The sequence below is a fragment of the Microcebus murinus genome, chromosome 7 (genome assembly GCF_040939455.1).
Source record: "Microcebus murinus isolate Inina chromosome 7, M.murinus_Inina_mat1.0, whole genome shotgun sequence".
In the NCBI taxonomy this organism is placed as follows: domain Eukaryota; kingdom Metazoa; phylum Chordata; class Mammalia; order Primates; family Cheirogaleidae; genus Microcebus; species Microcebus murinus.
The window spans coordinates 93,412,659-93,440,368 of NC_134110.1; the positions used below are offsets into that span (position 1 = coordinate 93,412,659).

General features: G+C 38.2%; 1 protein-coding gene across 1 annotated transcript in view; it reads right to left on the minus strand.

Moving 5' to 3' along the window:
• The window catches only part of NKAIN3 (sodium/potassium transporting ATPase interacting 3), a 671,237-nt gene that overhangs the window by 81,467 nt on the left and 562,060 nt on the right, over positions 1-27,710 (minus strand). The window lies entirely within an intron of this gene.

A 27,710-nucleotide genomic window follows, 5' to 3' on the forward strand; every position in this document is an offset into this window, starting at 1 on the left:
TACTCTAGGATCTGTGATGGTTCATCCAGTTCCCCAGTCCCATGGCTGTGCTCTCATTCTTTCAGGTGGCCTTTTTGTCTACGGCTGTGGCTAGCACTGTGTCTGAACAAATTTGGGCCTCCCAGTGAATAACTCGACAATCTCTTCTGTTCCTTAGAGCCCCAAATAATCTACTTTCTCTGTGTTGCTTATATGGATTAAAATGTTGAGTGGGTCACTTCATACACACTTTAATGCCATAAAAGAAGAAACAGGCAGTGTGAGGGGAGCCATCATGTTGCCTGGGAGCTGGATTTTATATGCCTAGGCCAGAGAATTTTTGAGACCCCCCCAAAAAGTTTGATGAAGCTTTGTAGCCAGCTATTTAAATATATGTAGAAAGTGGACAACCAAATCCGGTTTTCAATCTCAAGGATTTGCCTAGAGTTTACTGTTGGTCAGTCGGCATCTCCCGGATGTGTTTGCTCCATGGCCTAGGAGGGTATAGAGGCAGAAGGCTCTGGGGGCTGAAAGCAATCAGAATGGAATTGAAGATTAATGCGACAAAGACCATCTAGAGGTAAAGATGGGGGTGCTTGAAGAAACTGATCTGATTGTTTCTGGCTATGACATTTGAAGGCATTTTTGAAGGTATGAGTCCAAGTACAATCAGTTCTGCTAGAATGCTTGCTTTGAAAGTGTGAATTTGTCCCAATATGATTGAAACAATCTGAACAGAACATTTAGGAAATTATTAGGGAACAATTTGTGCACAATACAAATTTCACATTTGCTTGTGCATGCTTTAGACCGTGAAATAATAGGCGAATGCAGAAAACTGCACTAGGCTGGACCAAGCTGTGCAGGAATGCGCAAAATGCACCTATGTACACATCTCAAACATCGACCAGCTACCTCAGTTCACCACATGTGTTATGAACCACACCTATCCACACCTAGAGTTACAATTTTCCATCGAATTTCAGACTTTTCTTCTGCCTCTTCACAGTAACTCACTAGTTGCAACTCTTCTATTGTGCACTTCTACAAGCTAACTGCAGGTCTTTTTCAAGGTCAAATACCATATTTATTGCAGTATATGTGTATTTCTTAAACACATAATTATGTGTAAAACTGTGATACCATTCTTACAAGCTTCCTTTTATTATTTTGACATATTACTGATGAGGTTTTTGGGTGCTGTTTCGCTGACCCATTGTTTCCCATTTTTTCTCTGAGGTTTTTATTGCATGATTTCTAGGAACGCATATATCCCATTAGAGCAGAACTTATGGGACATTCAGTTTATTTGCTAATATAATCAGGATGGATTACACAGGGTTTGGAAAAGGTATTTGCGATTGCGTTCTGGGATTCTGGCAGAAGAGTCCTTCTGGTCTATCCTCCTTCTCAGTGGCACGGATATTGATTTCTCAGTAGTCACAAAATGAGGATGTTTCCCCAGTGCTGTCATGAAGAATTTGGTAGAAGCCAGTGTGCCTGAAGAGCAATGAAGACACAGGCTGTGATTGTGGGGCAGGGGAGGTTGGGGGTGTGAGGGCCTCCCCGATAATGGGTGCTTTTCTGGGGTTGACAGGTGCTCCCCACCTGCTTTCCCTGCTCCAAGGTGAACAATATACAGTCTGGCCGGGGCTGCAAAATGGACAAATTCTGTGTGTATAACAGACAGTTGAGTAGCTGGGGACCTTCAGAAATTAAAATGCAAGGATTTTGGAATTGGCTTTCTGGCTCTGTAATTTGGGAAGTCACCAGACCTGGCAGTTAGAGGGAAGAAGAGGGCCAGGAGATAAATCTGTTCTTGGCTGACTTATACATGTCCTTGAGGCTCTGCTGGTTTGTGCTAATGGCTAATGGGAGGCTTGGCTCCCACTAGAAAGTGCCACCAGCACTTTGTGAGTTGAGGGTGAGAGTCTGATGGAAAACAGCTCATTCTCCTGAGCAATGCGGTTAGAGTCCACAATGATCTTCAGAGACAGTTTCATTACGACCCTCCCTGGGGGCTCGACAGCCTTTCCACGCCTCCTCTAGGGAGCTCCCCTCTGCAGTGAAGGCCAGTCACAGGGCAAGGCTGCTTAAACAGCCTTATTAACTCTTGTTAGTATTAATATTAACGAGAGTTAATATTAAATTGGTAAATGCAAGGCGCAAGTCTTGCTAGACCTCTGACAACTGCTGAAATGATTGTTGCATACCACTTTTGCCAGAGCGGTAATTTTTAAAACTGTGTTTTGTGAGCTCAGGGTGTTTTAGGGAAATGTCAAGAGAGAGAAAAGGAAAGGAATGAAAGAGAGAGAAAGGCATTAAGCAGAGAGGGCTATTGGTCTTCCATCCCACTTCAAGGGAAATAGCTTCACTTTTAAGTTTCATAATTGGGATTTGTTATGGGTTAAAATGTGTCTCCCCAAAAGGTATTGAAGTCCTAATCCCCAGTGCCTGCAAATGTGACCTTATTAGGAAATAGAGTCTTTGCAGAATATCAAATTGAAGTGAGATCATGAGGGCAAGCCCCAATCCAGCATGACTGTCCCCATGAAAAGATCACTGGCCAGCAACGAGAGGCTGGAGGAAGGCACGGGACAATTTCTCCCTCACAGCCCTCGGGAGGAACCAGCTCTGCCAACAGCTTGGTCTCAGACTTCCAGTCTCAAGAGCTGTGAGACAAGAAATTTCTGTTGTTTAAGCCACCCGATTTGCGGTACTTTGTTATGGCACCCCTAGGAAACTAATAAAGGGTTCTTGGTGAAATTCCATTTGATTAAAAAAAAGGACATGGAGTTCTGAGGTTAAAAATATATGAAAATTATAGTTAGAGGGAGGTGGGCCAAGTGGAGAACTGTGGATGCTTCTAATACAGAGCGACACTGTTCGAAGAACACAGACCTTTATGTCCCAAGATCCTACAAGACAAAGTCAGCCGCCTACTCCCTGACATGGTGTCAAGGTGGTGTTTTCATAGTGGGGCTAGTGCTGCACAGTTCTGGATGAGTCATGAGAATAAGAATAAAAATGTCACTTAATATTCAGATTATGTAACAGCCCAATAGAATCATGATCAGAAAAGTCTGAGTGAACTTAATGTATACTCAAAATTGCCATAATAGGGTGGTTCATCTTTTTTCATGATTGCAACCACTTGTGTGTTTTCATCAATCCTTGTTTGGTATAAACTGTAGTTCACCTGTGCTAACACTGCAAACCTGGAGTCAATGGGAAGGTATTGGTTTTGGATAATGATTTTATTTAACACCTGGTGCTCATTGCACAGATGTGCGTTCTTGCTTCTCCTCTTGACAAGGAAGAGAGAAAATAGATGGGCAGATGGGGCCCTTCTGTAGGTTCCTTTCATTAAATTCTCCATGGGATGCCTGACTGATTGTAAATACCTGTACCTGGCAGAAGATCAGTAGCTCAGGCAGAGGGGGAGAAGACAGGTGGGCATTTGGCTTAAATAGTCTAAATATATTTCAAAGTCCTGAGATTATTGCATCAGAAACAGTTCGATTTGCTTTCTCTGGTACCCCAGTGTGTGTCTACCTGAGGGTGGCTTTCAGAGGTGATGGTGAAAGTACCAGAGTTGGCCTTGGCTTCCAGTGACTTCAAGTGATGCTGGGACAGCCCCTGAATCCCCAGAATCACAAGTTGTGAGGGATTAGATGGTGTGCAAGGATGTATATTGCTAGTGACATGCAAAATTATCAGTGGGTCTGGAACCTCTTGTGGTACTGACCAGAGATTGTGGCTGTCTTTGTATATTGGGTTAATGGTGTTGCCACCCAGTTCCAGGAATTACTCAATCATGACACCATGCTCCATGTGTGTGGATAAGGCTAATTCTTGAGTAATGGCCAATGTCCCTATTGAATAAAAGCAGAACTTTGAGGATTTCCAGAGACTACATTTTCCAACTCTGTCATGTTTCCTAATAACCCTCCCTTGTACCCACCACAGCCATCATCACTGATTAAGGCACATGTTTATGCCTCTTCCCAGAAGGGACTGGAAATTCTTTTACACACAGCTATCTAGGCGGCCACTACCAATAGACTAGTTGTCATGCCTGGCAAGTCTATTTGCCTGGCCTATGCAGGGCTTTGAGTAAGCATTCAGCATAAGGCCTTCTGCCTGTCTTGAAAAGAGGCCTAGTTCCAGGACAGCTTCAGTGTCTTTAAAGAGGAAATTTGTCTGAGTAGAAGTGTCTAGATTGATGTCTAGGGTATGTGGATTGGAGGCTGTCTAACTCTTGGCTGTGAGCCATGCGAAAGAACATGTCATCTTGGACAACTGCTCCTAGTCACTACTTGCAACCTGAGGTCAAGCAGTTGGGCTCAGAACACACTGTATTTGACAGAAAATTTTACCTGACATCATCACATTGCACACTGCCGACTTCAAATCCACAGGCAAGAAACATGGACAAGTACCACTGACTATCCCCAGTACCCGTTCAAACCTCAGCAGGATCTTACTAGGAACTTATTCGGCAGGGAGAAATAGAAGCAAGCCCTCGGCCATGAACTAGAGACTTTCTAGGTGAGGTCTGTGGGGCTGGCCCAGTCCCTCACAAGGGGCCTTGGGTCTAGTTCTTGATTACCTGTTAGTGTAAATTATTTGCAAAGGTCAAAAAAATCGAAGCAAGGGAGGAAAAGGCAAACTGGCATCTATGGAGCCTGGCACTTTGCATACACAACCTCATTAATCTTCTCAACAGCCACTTGAGGTGGGTGGTATGATTTCGTTTTATAGATGAGAAAGGTGACACTCAGAAGGACTGTGGACTCTGCCCCAGGTCACGAGCAGAAAGAGCCAGAGGGGAGATCGCATTCAGGTCTGCCTAGACGCCGCCCTCATTCCTTAGGGCATCTGCTGCTACCACACCACATGGCCAGCGCTTGAAAAGAAGCCACATCTTTCATATAAAGTATTTTGCCTCTTCCAAATTTTAAATAGCTTCTCATTATTGTTTCGGGCCCCTACCCTGCAGTCAGCATTTAAGCCGACTGATAAAACACTGCTGCCCACCTATCCGAGCTTAAAGGCTGCCATTAGTAATAATTCTGACATTTTGGAGGTCATCCCTTCTACTCCCTTCGACACAGAGACACAGTCTGGCTCCACGTTCAAAATGAAAAAGCAAAATGGCAACAAATGTCAAGTGCAACAGTGATTCTTTCAGACAAAGCACAAAGAGAGCAAAGCTATTAAAAATTTCATTCTCTTTTGCCCTTCTATTTACTGGGCCACATCCTTTTTATGCCGCAGGAATCAGCCCCACCTGGAGCAGCACCTATTACTACTGCCTGGGACTCAGACATCACCTCTGTCCCTGTGAACCTACCTGCGGTGAGACTTGCGGATAGCTTGTTTAGCACCACGGGGGGTTGGTAAAAAAGATGGAGTAAATCTTGCAGGGTTTACAAGGAACAGGAAAATGAGAGCTCGTCAGCTTTAAAGCAATTTGAATGTATACGTATATTTATTTTATTTTGGTTAAATGGAACCAGGCTTCTTCTATGGAATATATATATATATATATATATATATATATATATATATATATATATATATACTTTTACTTGACAGAGTTAACTGGAAAAAAAAAGTCCTTTTATTTAAAATAGAACTAAACTTCCTTTTACCTTTGAGAAAAGATAAGCAAATTATGTTTTCTTATATAAATTTGACATTTCTTCATTGGCACCATCATTTTATAAACTATGCATATCGACACGTGATTAAATCATGGCATCAGTACAGAAGAAATCGTTTAAGAATGATTCTAGTTTTTAAAATATGAATCCATATAAATGAATCAAATCAACTCTTCGTTTTTAAAAATAGAAAAGCTGAAGCATTTGCCACACTTTTTATACTTTTGATAAATCTTGCCCCAGTTGTCTAGTCATTGATTTCTAAGAAAATGTTTTTGTCAAACCTCTTTTAGTTCATGCCTCTCTGTTCCACATTCATCATTTGCTGGCCTGAAACACGCTGGTTTTCCCTCCTGCCCTTTACATATTACATTAGTGTTTTTGATCTTTATTCTTCTTTAGAAGCTGTGTGATCAGATATGGATTTTTAAAAATTCAAGTACTGAGTGGGATTTTTCTGTCTTGTGGGTGACAATCACGTCTTGGAAATATGACATTCTAAATTCACTCCATCTCTTCTAAAAGGACCGGGGGCCCTGGTTGGTTGTGTGTAGCTAAGAATTGCAAAGCAGGTTCACTTTTATTAAATGAAACAATAGAATACGGGAAACAGGGTGAATGTTGTATTTAGTCAAATTGTATTGAATCTCGCAGCAAGTTGAATGTGCAGTGGGCAAAATGAATTGGTCTGAACAAAGCCTGTCTTTTCCCCAGGCCACTCTTCTTTCCCACAATACGCTGTCCATTCCTTGCTTGAATAATGCCGGTTTCCTCCAGTCCCCAGTCCTGCCTGCCAGCACATTTTGCCTGGTCAGCAGTCTGCACGTCCGCGTGGCCTATTATGTGAGTGTCTGTTTAAAACTTCCTTTTCTCTGATTTTATTTCATGTCTTCTGAGATAACTGTGATAAGCCAAGGTAATAAATATAAATGCTATGTCAGTCACTTAGAGAGTTTTCATTCCTGACCTGATCGGCTTTCATCATTCGCTGCGAGTACCATGCCCGTTCTGTCGCTATTCGTCACCGCTCTGGGGCAGGACACATTCAGGTCCCGTGGGATGCTGAGCACACTTGAGCTCAAGAAGCCCTGCATCTATTTTTGTCCCACTTCTTGTTTGGGGAAGGAGTGATGAAGGTTGGTCAGGGTGGGGGGAGCATTAAATAAATATAAGGCAAGGAATTCGTTTTTAGTTGTAGGACTTTATTTTTTTCTATCAGTTAACCAGGAGTTCAACAAATCTGCACTATGAAAAAGAAGATTTATAAAACATATAGTAGAATAAGAATTGAAAATATGTAAGTACTGCTAGCATCCCTAAGTTTGGACATCTGATTTTCACTTAACACTAAGAAATCCCATACTTAATAGGATATTCTTATTCTTTAATCTCTAATGAAACAGGTTCTAGTTCTAGACGGTGGTTGTTTGATGATCTACAGTTATGTACAATGTACCTGGTAGGGAGAACAGACACTATTTCATCCAAACTTCCTTTTGGGTGTGGAGCAGGGAAGTAAGCAATACTGGAGGCTCAGCACCATAAGCCCTTCAGTGTTTGCTCTTTGGATGACGTGGTGTGAGTTATGGGGTGTCGGGCGGGTGGGGAGCTGTGATTCATCACCTGCTCAGGTCCAATGCTTCTACCCCCGACAGACCTAGCAAAAGGCCACAAAAGGCCAAGTGGGGACAGCCACCAAAATGAAACAGGTTCCTTTGACCACAAATTCCTTCTCATTTTTGCCTTTTGCCTCAATCTTCCTTTAAAGGGGACTTTAAGAAGATCACATTCAGTACTAATGCATCAACATTTTGTGTTGAAAAAGTAATATAGACAAGAAAACAATGTGTTCCCATTAAGGCTTAACTATCAATACCTGATAATGTTGAAATGAGAGGGAATTAAAATAAATTAAAATAGTATCTAGCAAGAGCAATGGAGTGTGGACCTTCTTATTAAGCAAAAAGTTCTTCCACTCTATTCTTTTGTTTGTTTGTTTGTTTTTTCTTTTTTGAGACAGAGTCTCACACTGTTGCCTGGGCAAGAGTGCTGTGGCGTCAGCCTAGCTCACAGCAACCTCCAACTCCTGGGCTCAAGCGACACTCCTGCCTCAGCCTCCCGAGTAGCTGGGACTACAGGCATGCACCACCATGCCAGGGCTAATTTTTTATATATGTTTTTAGTTGACCAATTATTTCTTTCTATTTTTAGTAGAGACAAGGTCTCGCTCTTGCTCAGGCTGGTCTCGAACTCTTGAGCTCAAACGATCCGCCCACGTTGGCCTCCTAGAGGGCTAGGAGTACAGGCTGTGAGCCACTGCACCTGGCCTTGTCTATTCTTGAGTAAAAAATAATAAAATTCTTTGACACTGATTTCACATTTTATTGTGTTAACCTACAGTTTAAGTAAGACTCCTAATTTAGTTAATCTGAAGTTTTCTAAAAGACACCTGAAATCCCTGCCACCTCTGGCAACAAAGCATCCTTCTTGGGTGGATGTGAGTACAGAAAATTTCTAAGGAGTTATTTTATTCTGTGGATACTTTCACTCTTTACTCAGTTTAATATTCAATAACCCTGGAGAGTTCCCCTATTATGGCTTCTATAAATAATGGAATCCTTTCTTTTAACAGCTCAAGGCAAAAATGAAAATATGTTAAGTGGCAAAAAAAAAATTCTTAAGACAAAAGGTGCCCTGTCCTATCAGCTAGGCCAATGATCTGCATGTTCTGGGCATTTAAGTTCAGGGTTCAGCTTTTGCCCTGGCAGCTAGCATTTCCACAGAATTAATTTGTAATGCAAATAACCTTTCATCTTGAAGTTGCAAAGTGCTTCAAATCACTTCTTAGTTACGGATTTTAGGAACTTGGTATAAAGTTTAACACTCCAACCAACTAATGAATTAGTTGTCAAGCTTTTTACTTGTTGCATCACATCTTGTTTGTGTGGCTATGTTAATTAGCTTGATTTACTCACTCCATCTGGTATACATATATCAAAACTTCACATTGTACTCCAAAAATGTAATATAATTATGAGTTTCCAATTAAAAAAAGATTATATTGGGCTCCTTGGGGTAATCCAGGACAATCTCCCCATTCCAAGGTCCCTCATCAAAATCACACCTGCATTGTCCCTTGTTTCATTAACAGGCTCTGGGATTAGGACATGCCCACCTTTGGGGGGCTGTGTGCTGCCCACCACAAATGCCTGGCTGCAGTAGATGTGTGAACTCTCTAGCTGGCCTCTTTAATTTGAAACTCCCCGGGCAGTTGCAAAAGTGTGACACAGACAAGCATATGCATAGCTGTCTCTGTGGTCCTATGATGAAATGCTGTTCATACCTGTTCATGTGGTTTTTCTTTCTCAAATTTGTTTACTAGGTCATATATTGAATACAGACTTCATTCGCTATAACTATATTTTTTCGTTTATGTGGGTTGAGTCGCCAACTTTTTGACACAGAAACTTGGGACTGAAAAGGTATGTAATACTGTTAAAAGAGTTGGAAATACTCTGGTGGCATTAGCCTTGCTTGGAATTATAACATTTATTAGTGGAACTCCTTCCATCCTAGAAGGTCAGGCAGCATTAAGGCAGCGAAGATACTATCAGTGTGACTCTCTCAGGCTATGTGGACCTCTGGAGGTCTCTTCATAGAAACATTTTTTAGCATTAAATATGTAGAGAACAGGGTAAAAGAACAGGAACCAGAAGAAAGAAAGTGTAACTTTCTCTTTGATTGTTTTTCAAGCCCTAGAGGAAAGGTAAAACCAGGATTTATAATTAAAAATTAATTTCTTAGAAATCCTAATGGCTATGTCTGGGGTGGAACTGAGCAGATTATGTTAAACAATGGTATCTTCAGTATAAACATTAAGTATATATATATATATATTATATATATATATATACTAAGTGTGTGTGTGTGTATACATCAGGCCACCAAATAAGTCAACATCCTTTTGAGATCTCTGTTTTTCACGTGGAACTAGCAATTGGAGCATAATTTGGGGTTAGGGAAGATGTATGCCAAAATCATTTTTTTTTCTCTTAGTGATCTCAGTAAAGCTGGGCGCATATTTACAAAAGCCATTTATTCGTTCAAAAATATTTATTAAATATCTACTAAGAGCAATGCTGTGGAGGGGATATATGTGGGTTTGAATATGTGAACATCAAAATAAAATTCACCCATCTTCAATCTAGCTTACAATCTAGAAAGGAACTACTACAACTAATGTGTGATTCCTGGGGTGTGGTGAGGTCATTTTATGAATGTCTTTGATTTTGTTAATTTGAAGCTCACTTCTGATTTCATTTATCTGATCCATACCAAATCATGAGGTACCAATGAGGTATCTAAATACCAAATGAGATATCTAAAACAAATTTATTTCCTTTTCTTTAGAATTTTAAAAAGTTAAAATGGTAACCCTTCAGATACGAATAGTTTTTGTTTTTTCTACTAACTGGTAAGAGATTTTTTAGGAAACCCAAATCCATTTGATACAGACACAGGTAATCCCTAAATATTTCATTCTGTGGTGGTGTGAAAGTCTGTTTTTTTTAAATGCAGGCAAAAACCTTTAAAATCTTTAAATAGGAAAGTCTGTCAGGCTTAGCATATTTTAGGTTGGTTAAAAAAAAGAAAATTGAGAGTGTGCATACATAAAGGAAATAAAGTTGATAATAGAGGAGAAATTATTGTTATTAAGTTTTTAGAATGAGGAAAGTAGTAATCAAAAACAATGCGATAAAGAAATTGCATCCTTGTGCTACTTCACTTAGTAGAATGGGCTCCAGCTCTATCCAGGATAATATAAGAGGTGCTAGATCACCATTGTTTTTTGTGGCTGAGTAGAGCTCCATGGTATACATATGCCACATTTTATTAATCCACTCACGTATTGACAGGCACTTGGGTTGTTTCCACGTCTTTGCAATTGTGAAGTATGCTGCTACAAGCATTCTAGTGCAGATGTCTTTTTTATAGAATGTCTTTTTGTCCTTTGGGTAGATGCCCAGTATCACAAGAATGGGAAAACAAGCACCACATGTACTCACCATCAAATTGGTATTAACTGATCAACACTTAAGGGCACATATGGTAATAACATTCATTGGGTGTCGGGCAGATGGGAGGGGGGAGGAGGAGATGGGTATAGACACACCTAATGGGTGCAGTGCACACAGTCTGGGGATGGACACACTTGAAGCTCTGACTTGGGTAGGGCAAAGGCAACATACATAACCTAAACATTTGTATGCCCATAATATGCTGAAAAAAATAAATAAAAAGAAAAAGAGAATTTGCATCACTGTGGGATTTTTGCCTGTTGAGGAGGTCAGAGTGGGCATGTGTTAGAAGGAGGATGAAATTAAGTCCGGAGCGTCTGCATTCTGTGGTGCTCAGACATGAAGTCAAATCCCTGTAATCCTTGTACTAAGGTGCAAGGTGGGAGAAGACCCCAGTGTGCATTGAAATTTCTCCCCTAGTTATGCAGAGCTAACCAGGTTAATAAAAAAACGCTCCCTCTTTCTCTCTCTCTCTCTCTCTTTCTCTCTCTCTTTCTTTTTCATTTTTTCATTAGAAGAGTCCAGGTAATCCTGGTGATCTCCAGGAACAAAAATATCATTGTCTGACTCTAGCTGAAGGCCTTCGAGCAGGTGTACATTTTACTGCGATAATTGGAAACTGGCTTCTCAAATGCTAAGGAGTTTGTTCTTTTGGATATGATCTCTGGTTAGTTTGTGTAAATTAAAATAAATCTGTTTCTAGCTCTGATACCTAATAATTGTGTCCTACAAATGCAAAAAGCTTCCGTAAATGTAGTCAGTAGCTCCCATACTAACCAGTGCCCTCATCTGTCTGATCTGAAAGATGAATTTCCTCTGGCTGAAACTTATGTAGGCATATTGGGAACAGAATAGCATTTACACATCAATTATGGGATAACTTGAGACTTACCCTAGCTACATAATTTTACTTGTTTGTATCTTCCATTCCTAATTAAATTTCTACCAAATCCACAGAGCTCTTTCTAAATGTCCCACCTATCTTCTCTGGTGTTCAGAGAAGCACTTTGAACAGCACCTCACCATGTATATGCATTGATACCTTTGCACACTTCTATATCTTAAGTCCTAACTATTTTCTCTGCATGCATTTTGTTTTCCTAACAAGTTTTTAAGAGTCAAGAGGGCTTATCCTTAATTTTATCATTCTTATAAGCATTAGGATATACCTTGCACATAGCGGATGATATTTAATAAACACAGACTTTATAATAGATCCAATTTCAACTAAGTTTGAGATCTCTCTTGCTATTAATCCCTGAAGCATACTGCAGCTTCCTACGATAGTATTCCTTTTGGTGGGGAGATATATATTGGATCATGTTTAATTAAGAAAAATCACTTTTGAAATTTCAAATTGTTTTTGGCATGAGAGAAAAAGTGAATTAGCTCATGATATTTTTTCATTAACCTCAAAGCATACTGAATTTTTAAAAATAGTGTGAATATTATTTGATAGTGTACCTCATTTTGTAAAATTGACTAGCTACTCTAATAATTATTCTGTTACAAATTAGTGGACAGATGGAAAAAGAGGAAATGCTGAGCTACAGAAATACCATGCTCTGGTCACCAAAACTGCCACTACATGTGAGCACTATAATACAATGCCATATACATTGTTTTCATATGCAGAATAAAACATTTTTCACAGAACACTTAAAAATCACTTTAAAATAATTTGAAAATCTTACCGGAATTTTCAGCCATAGGAAAAGGATTCTTTAAGTTGCCTGATACTGATTATGGGGCTGTTTCCTCTGTCTCTATATTACTTAACATCCACTCTATAGTTCAGCAGTTGTGATCATTATTAAATCAATCACTGATTTAAAAGAATCATGAGGTAATGTTTTCGTTTTAAATGGCGATAGTGTTACCTTTCCTATCTCTTGAAGATACATAGAATCAATTGACTTCAAACATCTTGAATAAATTGCAAGATTGTGAAGACAGAAAGAAGATTACATTCATTAAAAATAAATGCCAGTTCTTTATACACAATGTCATTTACAAAGCCATGACACTGGGGAAGTCACTACTCCTTGCTAATATTTTCTTAGAAAACAAACAGTGGAATCTTACATGAATGTCAAACCGAGGAAGACAATGAGTCAAGTCTTCTCTGTGAGTGAACTTAACAGAGACTGCATTTATTTCATTTAATAATAAATGCACCTATCAACACTTCTGCTTTTCAGACAAACTCATTTTTTGTTTATTAAAAGGTGTGGGGTTCACTCTGTTCAACTCCTCATGCAGATGTTTGTATCTTTAACTTCTTGAATAGTATAAGGGCTGCTTAAATTCCCGTTCTGGCCCCTGAGTCCTGTTTCTTAATCATCTCTGGGCCCTGGTTCATGCTAGAGTCATCTCCAACCTGGACTTCACCGCGAAGATCTTGGGGCCCTCAGAGCTGGAGCCAAAGCACAGGAGGCAGATGCAGCTAGAGGCTCCTCCGCCCAGCCCCGTCCTCTGCTGGCAGTTTTGTTCTGAGCTGCCACTGGTGTCAGAAAAAAGCATGTCATTCTGTGTACTTGACAAGAGCAGCTGCTGCTTTGTCTTTTTGGTTATAACAGAAGGGAATCTTGAAGATGATAAGAAAGGGTCACACTCACATTATGAAACTTAAAAAGTCCTGAGCCATGATCACACCTGGGCGACAGGTGACAGACCTAGATCTTGTCTTTTAAAAAAAAAAATCCTGAAAATAGCAGATGAAAGATAGGATGATATTTAATGTATTTGCTAAATCTTCCTTATGTTTTACTGTCACAGGACACTGTGTATTCAAAATCTAAATCGAAAGGGTATGTTTTATTAAATCATTCATGTTAGATGTGAGGGTTGAGTGGAAATTTTATGTTTTATTTTCTGACGCAAGGTTTTTGGTAATACAACTATTTAAAACATTTTTTTTTAAAGGTTGCCCAGGTTGGTCTCAAACTCCTGGCCTCAAGTAATCAATCACCCCACCTCAGTCTCCCGAGTATCTGGGATTACAAGGCATGAGACACTACATGAGGCAGAATTTTAGTGAGAGAAATCAGTGATGACTAAAGATGAATCTTAGCTAATACCTGATAAGTAGCCACCAACAATCTATAGAAAGTATTCTGCCAGGTGACTTATTGCCATGGTGAAAAGACAAAATAAGAGCACAGAAAATATTGGTTTCTAAAGGTATATCTAGAAATTTTCTGTGTTCTGTCGTGACTCTTAGACCCCTACTGTTTTTGCCTTTCAGAGACTACTTTGAGCACCTTGAGGTCCAAATATATATCTGCAGTAGATTTCTGGCTACTCCTTTGACGGATGCTTTTGCTTGTAGTAATTGGAACACAGTGACGATTTCTTCAATTATTAGTTTCCCACCTCATTTCAAAGTCAATTTGAAACAGACGGGGCAATTGTTTTTCTCTCTCTCTGTCATTTTGTAATGGGAGGTGAAAAGAATATCTTACAGAAGTCTAGTTTAGGCACAATAGCTTTAAGGAATTAAAAAATTTAGTATTTACATAGAGAGAGGTAGTTATAGTTTTTAAGTGGCTTTCTTTAAAAATATATAACTATCAAGTCATTGAACTAGAGTACAAAGAACAAAAATATTATTCTTGTTAATCTTGCTTCCATGTTAAGTCATTCTTATTTAATTTGTAAAAATCATAAAATCATAGGAGTTTAGTACTCTATAAATATAATATGGGTGCTTAATAAATGTCCTACCTGTTTTTTTGCAATATACCTGATATTATTATACCTTATTTTTTGTGTCCATTTAGAATTTATGCTTTGCTAGGCTCTATTTTGTCTTGTAAAACAGGCACACTTCAGGGAACTCTCTACCTGGTTTGCTTATGGCATTTTTTTCTTCACTGAGTTTCTTTACCTTTTCTGGTAGTGACAGGTGACATCACCCCTTGCTCCAGCTACTTCCAATTAATCTTTTCAATGCGATTTTGATGCTGGAGGCCAAACATTAGATGCAGAAGAATCACATGGGTAATTCGTTAAAAACAGTGGTTTCTGGATCCCCAATCCCCAATCTGGATTCCCAATCTGATTCATTCAGTATGGGGTGAGAGTTTTGCATTTTCACACTTCAGACCATTCTGATTCAGATTGTTCAGGTTAACACATCAATAAATTCTGCATTAAGGCAATAATTCATGACTCTGAGTTCTACTTTTTCTTGAGGAACTGTTTTAGTTCTATGCTATTTATTACTATATGAAAACCATATCTATGTTATCTAACTATTACTATATAACAAACCATCCCAAACTTAATAGCTTGAAACAACCCTAGTAATTTGTTTTGCTCATGAAGCAGGAATTTGGTCAGAGCTTGGTGGGCATGTCTCATCTCTGTCCATGAGATGTCGGCAGAGGTGGTTTGACTAGAGCTGGATGTTTACTTTCCAACATGGCCACTCACATGACTGGCAAAGTGGGTTGGTGCTGGCCGTTGGCTGAGAGCTCAGCCGGAGATTGTCGGCCAGCAGCCTTAGTTTATTCTGACATGAAATTCTCCATGGAGCTGCTTGGGCTTCCTCATAGCATGGTGGCTGAGTTCCAAGAATGAGTGTTCTGAGCAAAAGTAAGCAGAAATTTTCAGTCTCTTAAGATTTGGCCCTCAAAATGGACATAGCATCATTTCCTCTATTTTCCATTTGTTGAAGTAACCACAGATCTCTCCCAGATTCAAGGGGAGGGGATATAGACTCCCCACCTCAATGAGAGAAGTTTCATAGAATTTTTAGTTATTTTTAAACTATCATAGTAACTTGATTATTTCAGACTATGATTATTAAAATGGAATCTAAAGGTAACCTAGTATTAGCTTTCAAATTAATGTGAGTGATAAACCATCGGAATATAAAGAGAAACCATTAGAAATTTATTATATTTTTCTCATGACATTTTTTGTATATTATCATACAAGGAAATGGAATTTTTTTTTTTTGCCTGTGTTTTACAGTTCTAGGAATTGTAATACACGTATGGATTTGTATAGCCACCGATATAACCAGTATACAATAGTTTTATCACTTCAAAAAATTCTTTCAGGCTATTTTTTTACAATTACACCCTTACTCCACCTATAAGTTCTGGCAAACCTTGATCAACAATAGTTTTATCTTTTTAAGAATGTCAAAAGATGAGGCTGGCTTCTGAATGTTTTTGAGATTCATCTCTATAGTTATATATGTGAGTAGTATGCTCTTTTTCACTACTTAGTATTGTATTATATGAATATACTGGTTGGTTTCTCTGTCCACCTGGTGAGGGAAATTTGGATGGTTTCCAACTTTCAGCTGTCATAAATAAAGCTATTATGACTACTCACGTGTAGAACTTCATTATATTTTAATTCATACTTTTTAAAAAATTTACACTTGTGAGGTATGTTTTAAGATGTGAATAATTTACCTATATGTTGTGTGTGAGTGCTCATTAACTTAATGATGAGGGTATGTGATCACAAAGTTTGGAAATTGTATTGCTAATGGTTGAAGGGGGCTGGTGGATACATAGAGCTTTATTACACTGTACTTTCTACTCTTTCATTTGTTTTAAAATTTACTAATATAAATTTTAAAAAGTTTGTAGACTTCTATCTGGTCCATCCCACTCACATACAGACTTGAGGGCATTAATGATTTAAGAGCAGGTGGCAGAGACACAGCCAAGTCTTCCACCTCTATCCAATGTGTTGTGCTGCTAATCAGCTGATTTAGGTGAAATAATAAACTACATAATAATTTTAAGTCAACTATACATATTCTTCACATTTTAGCATTTGCTCACCACATATTTGGAAGAATTGATGGATAATTTTAAAAATCACATTATGAGAGCAAATTGAGGTCAGCACACTGCTCATGTTCCATCTTTAAGCCTTTTTTTTTTCCTGGTACACTTGACATATATACCACAGAGAAAGCAAATTACTAGGCTTGTTGGAACTAGAAATCCTCACCCTCTTTGCTTGGTGTGTGGAGAGATCCTATTTCTTCTTAGCTTTTTGTCACTAATGTCAGCGAACAGAAGAACAATGGATAAAGACTTTAGCATGGGTACAATTTTGATGCATCAAAAATTTTGATGCTACAACATTGATGCAAAGGAATTTAACTTGTCAGAAACAAACACATGCCTAGCTCCTACCTCTTTATTGACACTGGAACCTTGGTTTGGACTGGGAAATTGTTTATTTGCTATTTGTTGTTATTTATTTATCTATTATTTCCCTTTGTAAAAGAAAATTTAAACCACTGAGACTAGTTTAGCTTGGCTAAAACCAGTCAGATAACAGAGTAATTTCCATTTTATACTCTTACACCTTGATAGCTCCTTCTGATAAAAAGGAATGACTGAAAGTAGGTATATAAAGTTGTATCTAAACCAGCAACAGAACTCAGATGTGAAACAAATGACTATAGTTCATTGTAATTCAGCATGCCTCAGCTATTTAAGTTCTCATTTACTTCCTCTGTTTTTCTAGCTACAGTATAAGGAGAGCATTGTATTTCCAATAAATAATGTATAATTAATTAGCATTTCCAAAAGCATAGGACCCTTCACATATAATTGTCTTCTCTCTACCAAATCAGCAAGTACTAATGAGATCAGGTTTTTGTCTTAGAGCAATCAGTGCCTGTTATTTGGTAATTACGGAATGCTTAGGGAATGGAACTCAATTTCTCTGGGTTCATCCATATAAAATCAACCTTGTTACTATGGAATGGATAGAATTATTTTACATGGGAAATCTTATTTAACAAAGTTAGAGAAAAGGGACCCTTGCTCTAAGGAAATTTTAATATGTACTGCCTAAGAGAACTTAATAATTCTGAATTAAATAGAATATAGAAGTCAATAGAGATGCTGATTACATTTTTGAGTAGGGCTTTTTCTGCTATTGTAATAAATTCTTAAGGTCTTACTCAAGCAAGTTTAAATAAATAAAAGTTTGTTTACTTTCTTCCTTGTACTAGAGTTTTAAGATTACACATGTAAACTAAAAATGAAATCCTAAACCCTGTCCCTCTGACTGAATGGACCCCCTCCTGACCAAGGGGACCTCAGAAAAACCTTAACACTGAGTCTGTGGCCATGACAGAAAGGGAGGTTGCACACATCTCTTTATACCCAACTCCCTTTTGGAGTTTAGACAGACCATCATTAATGTTAAAATAGTGATCATAAGACTGACGCAACAGACTTTTAGTGGAAATAAAATACTAAATTGCAAACAGGACCTAAGGCCACACAAGGCAAAGGTTAAGTCAAGCCTTACAAACCATAAGACCTCATTAAAGGGTTCTTTTTTTATAATTAAATGGTACAATGCGGCTTACTTTCCAACCGGACTCTAGCATATAACATGACAAGTAGCACCCCCCCTTATTTGAACTTAAGCATTCCTTTTTTTTTTTTGGTAGAGACAGGTTCTCACTCTTGCTCAGGCTAGTCTTAAACCCCTGGCCTCATGCAACCCACTGGCCTTGGCCTCCTAGAGTGCTAGGATTACAGGCATGAGCCACCTCATCCCAGCCACCAAGCATTCCTTTCTACTGACTCCATGTCTTTAAACAAAGCTTTATTTCTTTAGCCAATTACAAATCAAAGAATCTCTGAATGCCCCTATGACTTGTAAGCCCTTGTTTTGAGATGTCCTGCCTTTTCAGACCAAACCAATGTATATCTTCCAGGTAGTGATTTATGATTTTATTTTACCTGCAATTCCTGCCTCCCTAAACTGTATAAAACCAAACTGTAACCCGACCACCTTGGGACCACTTACTCAAGGCTTCTTGGGTTTATAGATCTCCAGGCATGATCACTTATATTCAGCTCAGAATAAATGTCTTTAAATTATTTTACAGTTTGTATTTTTCCATTAACACACACACACTTGTTAGAGATAAATAAACTCCTGTTGTAATACCAGTTTTATTTATGCCCTTATGGCCTCAAATAGCCTTCGGGGTCTTTTCAATGATCTACTATTCCCTTAAGTTAGGAAACAAGGCTTAAGTAACATAGGTCATTAAAGTGCAGTATCTCTTTAGGCAATTTTCAGCAAGATGATTAGAGATGAGCTGAAGAGGGTGTAGAGTTGGCTACCTGGCGATGACTAGGAGGAGGCCTGACCCAGGAGCCTGTATTTTGGTATTAGAGTGAGGCATTTGTTATAACTCACCTTCAAGGATGCTATTGATTTGGCAAGGAAAATATGTGTTTGTCATTTTTCGAGGCATGGCAGCTGCTGCTGTGTCCTTCATTCTCTCACTCCAGACCTCCCTGTGATGAATGGGGCTGCTCAAAGCTGACTAGCAGCCAGGGCCCATAAGCCAGAGGTAGGGCCACTCTGCAGAGGTAAGGCCTAGGTGGCAGTACCGTGGAGGGACCAAACTCTGTCACCTCGTACTTTATAACAACACAATCTCCAAACTTGGCTGCACTGAGAAGTACTTGGGTAGCTTCTCATATGTCATTCTATGGACCACATTTCATACCCAGTCAGTGAGGATCTCCAGAGAGTGGGATTTGGGAATCTTTGAAAACATCCCTGAGTAATTCTGATTGTCAATCAGATTTAGGGACTATTGTTTCACTCAGTTTATTTAACTGGTTTAAAGATAGCTATGCATAAAGGTAACACAAATCACGCACACACACAGGCACAAATTGTTATAACTAATCAAAACAGTGATTCATTTGATCTGGTGAATTTTATCTCATTACAGCACCTGGGCACTTTTGGAGGCAGACTACAGAGATTAGAGAGAGAGTGAAATTATCTTTCATTTCTCCATAGTAGCTCAATTGTATATTCACAATTTGTTACAGATTTTTCCCAACCATTTATTACCCAACCTTTTATTCTACAATAAAAGATACTAATGACCTTTACCTAAATATATGTCTGTAAAACTAAACTGGGTATAGGAATTATAAGTAAAATCACTCAGCTTAATAAAGTCCGTCTATTACTTGGGGGAAAAAATCTACTTCTCAACATGTACTTCCAAGTTTCCTTACATTTGTAAAGACTGAGACTCATAAATTATTTCATTCACTGGAGGAGAGAGTGTAAGGCAGTGAATGGGGTCCATGGACTTGGCCTTCATCTTAAATATTTGTTTTGTCAGCCAAGAGAACTCAAGAAAATCACCATCTCCTTTCTTGACCTTTCCCCCCACTATTTGGGATGCTTTGTGAATATCGTCTCTAAGGTATCTTTGGGCTCTACATTCTGTAATTATGAAAATCATCTCTTAAATATTATGTTGGCCCTGTCCTATTAGTGTTCACCATGTGGGTATGATGACATGACACCTCTGTGAGATGGTAAATGGCATGGGGCACCAGGGACTAACTGCACGCAGTGCAAAAATTGCTCAGATCCTAGAGTGAGTTGAGCTAGAACTTGTGGTAGAGTTAAGACTGGGTCAGGGCCATAAAGGAGAGATATAAATAGGCAAAAATGAGTGAAGAAGGCATTCTAGGCCAAGTGGGAAACATGGAAGTTGGGGTGCACGTGCATTGAACTAAAGCTTCCACCTTCCATGAAAACTGATTGAATTTCTACAGGAAGTCAAACTGTCCCTCCTTTGCATTTCCAAAGCCCCACTGTTTTTTGTTTTTCCTGTGTTTTTTTCCCCCTTGGACTGCAGAAGCATTTTACTTTCACCTGTATGTTACCAAAACCCAGCAGATATCTTGCATCCAGTAGGCAGGGTACCTAATACATATCTGTTACATCAAAGGATGGGGAAACAGTGAGCATACTGGTGGGGTGAAGCTAGTGCAGGGGACATTGTGGCATGCCACTCAGATTCCCCGTGAGGGACCAAGTACACATTCCCCCAGCTATGGGGACTGTTGGCGGCGGACGGCAGCTTTCTGCTCAGACACTTTCTGGGGATTCCTTTCAGCTGAAGAAAGCTGCCACACCCAAGGGAGTCCATATCCAATGGCTGGTCAGTGCAGGAGTATAAAATCTCAATCTCCTTCCCTCACAGTCAACGATTTTGAAGGGATATTACAGTTTAAGAGCTTCCGTGGGATTGGCTGAAGTCTTTGCTGAGATTGCTTAGCAGTTCAGTTCTCTGTTCTGCTCAGTCCCATTTCCTTCACTCCCCCAGGTGTGCATTCAAGGCACACTCCATTACATTTCCTGTGTGCGAATTCCCACTTCAGAGTTTGTTTTTCGTGGAATACAATCTAAGACAGCTGGTTTGGGAGTTTAATTTTTGATACCATAGAGGGTAAGTTTGGAACAGCCCTACCTTGAGCCCAGATGACACTTTTCTGAGAAGTAGAAGGACTTTGTTTTATTCAACTGTCAGAAAATGATTGCCCTTAATATACTAACCCACAGTGATTGTCAAGGTGGAAGATGCTCCTGCAGGTGAGCTGTACAAATAGAAAGTGGCAATCTTGAAGTGGCAAGGTAGATTTGTGCCAGATTATGAAGTTACCAATCAGTCTGTGGATTTAATTTTCTCAAAGCAACATCCTCATTTTTGCTGAAGTCTGAGGGCTTTAGTAGGATGCTAAGTTTTAAAACAAATTAAAATAATAATTCATTTTTATAGATGCCGTATGTGAGTTTGCTATCAGACTTCAACTCCATAATATCCTTGAAATATATCCTGTGAATTTTTCTGTTCAGTGTTACATGCAATTTATCTGTATTAAACATTACAACATCAAGGGGGAAATGATCTATGGTTTTTCTTGCATTTGTATATAGTCATGTGCTGCATAACAATGTTTCCATCAATGATGAACCAAATATACAATGGTGACCCCATAAGATTATAATGGAGCTGAAAAATTCCTATTGCCTAGTTATGTGGTAGCTATCATAACGAGATAGTTCAATTACTTATTTTTAAAACTAAATGTAGTGTAGCCTAAGTATACAGTGTTTATAGTCTTCAGTAGTCTAATGTCCTAGGCCTTCACATTCACTCACTACTCAGTCACTAACTCACCCAGAGCAACTTCCAGTCCTGCAAGCTCCATTCATGGTAGGTGGCCTATATACTTGTACCATTTTTTTAATCTTTTATGCCACATTTTGCTGGACCCTTTGTAAGTTTAGATGCATTTAGATATACAAAACCACTGTGTTACAATTGCCTATAGTATTCAGTATAGTAATGTACTGAACAGGTTTGTAGCCTAAGAACAATAGGCTGTACCATATAGCCTAGGTGTGTTAGACCATTTAGGTTTGTGTAAGTACACTCTATGATATGTTCATACAATGACACAGTTGCCTAAAGATGCTCTTCTCAGAATGTATCCTTGTCATTAAGAGACACATGACTGTATTTGTTCACTGGGAAATATCTTCAGTAGAAGGAAGTCCCCTAAACAAGCTACACATAACATTGTCGGTCAAGTAGCCCAAGTATGACAAGTCTAATGTCACACCAGCAACCTCCCACATCAGTGCAGAAAATGGGAAAGAGGTGAAAATGAATTCTCAAATTTGGTTCCAATAAAACTTTTCCTTAGATTGTCCTTACTTACATCCCCCTAGACTAGTTGATTTAGGCATGTATAAATATTCTGTGATACTGTCATTTTATTACTTACTAAATCACACAACGTTAGCATATATGTTATATAGCTGCAAGTCAGATTTTTAAGTAAAATGCTTTAAAATTTATTAGTATATGATTTACCTTATATTAATGTTTTTATTGAAACACTTAAAGAATCTTTCATCTGCTTTCCACTTTTGTACCTTTATCAATAGAACTTTCCTTTTGATGCTTTTACTCAGAATCCTTCGAAGATTCTCTTCCATCCTGGTGAGAGGAAATAAATTATGCCCCAGGATCAAGAAGATAAAATCAGCAATAGAACAATCAGTATAGATCAGTTGGTGCATTTTCCTTTTGACAATATGCTTCATTTTGATAACAGAAGGATTTGGCCACCTTGCTCAACCCAATTTAAACTTCACACAGGGTAAGAAACCAGTAATGGGAAAGTAAATTTCACAGTTTTTCCCAGCCCTAATCTGTAGCTTTGGTCATCAGCCTCTCTCTATAATGGCTCTTCAATAGCAAGGCTCTGGGAACATTGTATCAAAAAGTACAGTTTCTTGTGGCTTTCCTTTTCTAGTGCTCAGCAAATAAGAAATTTATGATTTTATCAAGTTTCCCTTTGCTATGACTCAGTGTCACTTAGTAAAGCTCCCGCTCCTGGGCTCATGCAAGGATCTGGCATGGTAGCCTTCTCAGGAATATCTCACCTGCTGTGTCCTCCAAATGCCGTGGGTATGGGAGCTCAAAAAGGTCATTTTTAGCAAGCTTATACGTTATATTTTATAATCTCAACTAATATTTAAGTTTCTGCAGTAAAGATGAGGATCAGGATACATAGGGATGTACCCTTTACTTTAGTATATAATTTAGGAATTCATCACTACTTCAAAAATAAAGACATGATTCAAAATGAGCTAGGAAGCAATATTATCTTCCAAAGTCTATTTCTTGCTCAAAAATTCCTCATTACACATGAGATTACCTATTATGCTGATGGAAAACACAGCCAGTATTCAAATGCCCTTTCTCCTTCTAAGCTTACAATATTTCTAGACAGAAACTTTTCCTAACAATGGGAAAGACACTTAAGTGTCTGAGTATTAAGGTTGAACTTTGGTATGGATACAAGACCTCAATCTTGACATAGTGAAAGAGAAAATAAACAAATAAGCAAAAAAGAAAATAAAATCTATCATTGCCCTGTCTTTATCCTAATGGATTGTGAAATGTAAAACTTTGCCACAGATTATCACATATTTGGCTGTGAAATATTTGAGAGTTGACTTTGCCAAGTACAAAATAAAAAGAAACATTTACTATTAATAAAGAAGGGAAAGACATTATACTAGGGAATAATTGGTATCCTTCCTACCTCAACTGTCATTTTATGGAAACCAACAGCTCAGACTCTATAGCTCATCATTACAAAGATAATTTAGGCTTTTAATTTTGCAAGTGTTTCAAGATAAAATACAATCAGCATTAATTAAAATACTCCTGCTTATAATTATGCCCATGATAGGTTCAGAATATAAACTACCCAGAAACAAATGCTACAAAGATAATTAAACAAAAATAAAGGCTTTGTACTACACTTAGATTGCTTCAAATTATTTAGTTAAATATGCACATTCATGTTTATGTTTGTTTTCTTAGAGTTTCTTCTTCATGGATTGTTAGAGCTCCCTAATATGGTATTCTAACACAATCAGGCAGTTCCTCAAATCTCACCTACCCCATAAAGCTTTACTGAAATGATGAGATAACATTTTTCCTATGCTTCTCCTCATCTCTACTCATTATTTTTCAACCTACAAGTCTTTTATTTATATTAGTTTTTGGGTTCACCAGAGTTCTGCCTTTGGTCTTCTTATCTTCTTGCTCTGCATGTTCTTCTTGAATAATATCTTTCGTTCTAGCAAATGACAAGCAACCTCCAGCCCTAAGTTGCCATCCTGAGCTCTGCCTGGTTGTCTTGTCCAGCAGTCAGTCCCCAACATTTTGGGCACCAGGGACCGGTTTCATGGAAGACAATTTTTCCACAAGATGGGAGTAGGGGTGGGGGTGGGAGGTGGAGAGGATGGGGCTCAGGCTGTGATACGAGCAATGAGGAGCAGCTATAAGTACAGATGAAGCCTCACTTGCTCCTGCTGTGCTGGTTCCCCCACTCCTACCCCCGCCCCGTTTCCTAAGTTTCCTGGAAGACAATTTTACCACAGCCAGGGGACCAGGCCAGAGGACCAGAGGTGGGGGTATGGAGCTCTGTGACCAGTCCCTAACAGTCCATAGCACTGGTCTGCAGCCAGGGGTTGGGGACAGCAGCTGTAGACCTTCAAGTTTAACGTGTCTAATATTGTACTCATTATGTCCTCCCTCCCCAAACCTACTCTTGAGTTCTGTATTCTCAGACTTGGTTAATGACGTTAGTATCAACTAAGTTGTTCCTCTTCTTCTCTTGTCTTCCGCTGAGTCTTCAAATCTTAATGAAATCTCTCTGACAAAGCCTTTCCTTTTGTTCCCAATGTCATGGTGTAGTTCAAGCCCTCATGGTCTACTGTTTGCACCAAAGCTTCCTCATTGATGCCCCTGATGTCAGATCGGTCTCCCTGTATTCCATACTCCATCCCACTACCTGAGATAGACACAAAACAAATACAACTTTGTTATTCCCCTCTTGCAAACCTGCATTGGTTCTCTCTTGCTTATAGGCATTAAATAGAAATTTGTTAGGAAAAATTTGTTCGTTAGGACATACTGCTAGCCATGTCATTCCTAATGATCTTTCAGTTTCCTATCCTCCCATCCCTACCTTGGTTCCCAGTCTACCCTTGGCTCCAGCCAATATTTCAACATTTCCCTAACATAAACATTTTTTAAGGAAATCAATATTGCTTTTCCCTGCCCAGAGACTTTTCTTTTCTTCCTTTATCTAGCAGCCCCACTTTTCACATTTTACTTTACTTTTTAGAATAAAATGTATTTACTGAGATTATTTGAAGTTTTCTTAAAAATTTTTTGTGCGATCTTTTGGGTAGAAAGTTTCTAAATCCTATCAGCTTATTTTCAGAGTTAAAAGTGTGGGCTTACAATTTCAGAACTTATAAAAATCACTCATAAATCTAATGGTAATAAAGGAAAAATGATATAATTTTTCCCAGTAATTTTTCCAAAAAAATTTTCACCTTCATCCAATGCACAGAGGAAACACAAATAGCTTCAATAAATTCTTTTTATCCCTTATGCCTTGGCTGGTACCTAATTGGAATACAGAAGACAATGACCCAGAAGAAAATATTACTACTGTGACTAAAAAAATTGATCAATGCTGTCTATGCTTCAGAATAAATTAAAATGAAGATTAGGTGCTAAATAATCTGGAGCTGTTATGTAAAGTGTTGATGATTGCAGAATATATTTTACTTTTTATTATGGAAATTTCCAAACATAGAATTAGCATAGGGAGAATAGTGTTAATGAATTCCCTTTCACCTATCAACCAATTTCAACATTTAGTAACTTTTTGTCAATCATGTGTCATCTATCTCCCATGATGTTATTTTCTAGCATATTTTAAGGCAAATCACAGTCATCGTACCATCTTATTTGTGACTACTTCAATTTGTAACTCTGACATAAAGGATTTTTTAAACTAAATAACAATACTCTTATTGTACCTAACAAAATTAACAATAATTCTGTTAACTACCATTATTACTAACAATTTCATTCTCTTTATCCATATCATTATTATTAAATACTATTAACAATAATTCCTTTATATTCATCCAATCTGCTTTTGAATTTCTTTGATTATACCATAAATGTCTTTCTACAGTGTTATTCAAATGAGGACTACATATTAAATTTGGTTGATTTCTTTCTTAAGTATCTTTTAATCTATATCAGCCCACCCATTTCCCTTTTGATTTATATCATTTATTTGTTGAAAAAATTAGGCCACTTTGTTAGGGCGGCCTTGAAGTTCCCAAGTTTCCATTTTTCTCTTTGTCTCTGTCAAAGCAGCAAGCCACCTGGCCTCGCTGCTGGCATCTCCCTTCTTTTTCTTTGGGATGTCATGCCATATCTCTGCTCTCTTTCCGCCCCCCTTTCTTTCTCTCTCTCTCTCTTTCATTTTCTCTGTCCTTCTAAAGGACAAAATAAATTTTACTTTTATATCTTAATCTCCATGTGAGAAATCTTTCTCCACCTGTACCGTGAGCACCTACTAAGACTTTTCCACACTAACAATTTATCCCATAAAATTTCTCGCACTCTGAAAAATCCCTCTTACCCTTTAAGATCTACCTTATATGTCCACTCTGGGACGCTGTGACTGACTCCCAAAGACAGATTTTCTCTCCTCTTGTGTTCAGGCAGGACTTAGTTCATAGAATTATCAGGTTACTTGGTAGCGGTTTGCATGTTTTTCTTTTCCAATAGATTAGAAGACCCTTGGAGACAGGAATTCTATCTTATTCTTTGTTGTTAAATAAACAATGTGGTGTTTGACACATAATTGATGCTTCAAAAGGTTTTGCAAAGTGAATTAATAAATGAACAAATAAGATAGAAGACAGGTCATACTTGGAAAGCTAAATTAGCATAGGAATATAATCATTTGGAAAGGAGATAAAGCAACATTTAATTAATGCTTTCCATGCATCATGTACAGAACTAAATGATTTTATATAGTGTATCATTCATTTTTCCTCAGAACTGCCTAACTCTTGAATGAAAAATGATAAAAACAATTCTACTATTTAGATGACTTTATAACCTTAATTTAAAAAATTTTTTATTTTAAACTAATTACAGATTCAGAGGAACTGGCAAAAATAGGACTTTGAATTCTAGGAATCTTTCATTTAGTTTCCCCCACTCTGACATCATATATAACTATTATAAATATCAGAACAAGGAATTGAACCTGGTACAACAATATTGATTATTACAGACCATATTCAGTTTTCTCCAGTTTTTATATTAACTCATTGTGTTTGCATATATGTGTGTGTAGGTCTATGCAATTTGATAGAAGCCTATTTTTGATGGCAGATTTATCTCCATGTTTAAAATTATTTAAATCATAAAATCACATAGAAAAAAACAGTATCAGTTCTAGTTCAGGTTTTGGTTGAAGTGGTGTAGTCAAATTTTAATATACTTCTTCTACTTCAAATACACATCAATAAAATCTGAAAGGTGGAACTATAGGAGATTCCTCAAAGAACTAAAACTAGATCTATCATTCAATCCAGCAATCCCACTACCGGGTATCTACCCAAAGAAAAAGAAGTTATTTCATCAAAAAGACACCTGCAATCAAATGTTTACTGCAGCACAATTCACAACTGCAAAGATGTGGAATCAACGCAAGTGCCCATTAATTCATGAGTGGATTAACAA